Here is a 2,327-nt window from a genome sequence, read left to right as displayed (position 1 = left end):
CCAAGACACTCATGTAGTTGTCCCTGCTGCCTTGAAGCTCATGGATGTGATGATTCATATCTCATGGTTACTGATGTGGGAATGAAAACCCTACATCCACACCCGACATATCAAGACTATGAGTGGTGACTATTTATGTTGTTATGCTAAATAATAATAATAATCAAACTGTCAGAGGCTTAAAACACTCATTTTAAAATATCACATTTCTTCTCTTATGTATATGCACCTCTATATGCATGTATGTGTGTATGTCCTTATGTGTGTGTCCTCATGTGTATATGTACACACAAGCTTGCACACACATATGAAGGCCAAAGGTCAACTTCAGATAGTGTGATGGTTTGCATATGTTTGGCTCAGTGAGTGGCACTATTAGAAGGTGTGGCTTTGTTGGAAGATGTGGGTCACTGTGCGGGGTGGGCTTGGAGACCTTCTTCCTACCTGCCTGGGGATGCTCAGTCTGTTCCTGGGTTCCTTCAGGTGAAGATGTAGAACTCAGCTCCTCGGGCACCATGCCTGCCTACATGCTGCCATGCCCCCACCTTGATGATAATGGACTGAACCTCTGAACCTGTAAGCCAGCCCCAATTAAATGTTGTCCTTTATAAAACTTACATTGGTCATGGTGTCTGTTCACAGTAATAAGACCCTAACTAAGACCTAGTATCCCTTAGGTTCTATCCACCTTATTTTTGAGACAGAGTCCCTCCTTGGCCTAAAACACACTGACAAGACTAGGTTGGCTGGCTAGGGAACCCTAAAGAACCCCCAGTCTCTACCACTCCAATACTAGGAGTAAGCACAGATCAACAAACTCAGCTTTGTTAGGTAAATTCTAGGAGCCAAGCTCAGTCCTCAGGCTTAAAAGGCATACATTTTACCAGCTGAGCTATGTCCCCAGCTCTAAAATAGTACATTAACAAAAATACTCATTATTTTAGGAAAAAAATACTAGAATGACCACATTTCCTATAACAATATTTAGTTGCTCACCTGCGTAAGAACATTACAGTGGGGTAACTACAGGATAGTAGACACAGGTCTAGAATGGGTGATGCCAAAGTGGAGTGGGTCCAGTTTTAAGCAACGATGCAAATAACTAGGGACCGACAGCTGGTGTCACCCAAACAACCACGTTATGCAATGGAATGACTGCAAATAAAATCGACAGAAATTGTATTCTAAATACAATTTAGAGCCTAGAAGTGACCACCACATTTCTATCAGTCAGAAAAGTGTTAGAACCCAGATGACCACAGTATGCATAAAACATAAAGAACTTAGAAGGTAATGAGGAGGGGAGTTCATCAAATGGAGGACAGACTTGCAAAGACGCCATTTAAAATGTATGAGTGTTCAGTGACTGGAGACAGGAATTGACTTCTCCTGCTCTGTTCTATGAAGCACCAAGCAGAGGATGCAAATTAAGCAAAAGCAAGCTAAACTGGACTACCAGCCATTCCGTCTACCAGTTCACTGAGCCCAGGGTGCATCCCAGAGCACTCTGTCATGGTAGCTTTAACTCTACATGTGCAGAGAACTGGGTCACATGACCTCATGGAAAACTTTATCTGATGCTTATGGATCAGAATGCTGTTAGGGTAAGCAGTGCTTCGCTAATGCAGCCCAACCTTGCAGGTACTTCCTAAGTACTGTTGGCCAAACAAAGTGTGAGATCACTTAAAGAGGACAAAAAGGCCTAGGGTGAATCTCAGTTGTTACCCTGCTTGCCTAGAACACATGAGGCCCTGGTTTCAACCCTCACCAGATAAAACTGGCATTCGTCGTAAATGCCTGTAATCCTAGCACTTAGGAGGTAGAAGCAGCAGGACCTGGAGTCAAGGTTATCTTTAGCCATACAGAAATTTTTGAAGCCAGCCTGGACTATATGAGACTCGGGTGGGAAAGGGAATAGCGAGAGGGAACAGCTTCAGTCCCACTGCAGGCACCTGTGTACCTGTGATGACCTCAACCCAAGGATAAACACAGGTCTGGTGGGCCACACGCAGGCCATGTTAAAGACCAGAGAGGGAATGGGCTCCATGGTGACCATTGACCTGTGCCCACATCTCAGATCTGCTGTTGGTTGTACAGGTCACCTGGGCACTGAACTACTTAACCGCCTGTGTTTTCATGTTTTAAAACAATGATTGATCTACCCGTGTCGGGCTATTGTGCAAGTGAGATAAGGTTGTGCATATCTAACACAATACTGCAGGTAAAGGAAGATGAGCTCACTTCCCATCCTAATTTCTTTCAAGTTGAGAAATAAAAACACATAAGAACAGTAAGACTTTGAAAAGTTATAACTAGAGCTGGAGAGA

The sequence above is a fragment of the Rattus norvegicus genome, chromosome 10 (assembly GCF_021556685.1).
Source record: "Rattus norvegicus strain SHRSP/BbbUtx chromosome 10, alternate assembly SHRSP_T2T, whole genome shotgun sequence".
In the NCBI taxonomy this organism is placed as follows: Eukaryota; Metazoa; Chordata; class Mammalia; order Rodentia; family Muridae; genus Rattus; species Rattus norvegicus.
This window is presented reverse-complemented; position numbering follows the sequence as displayed.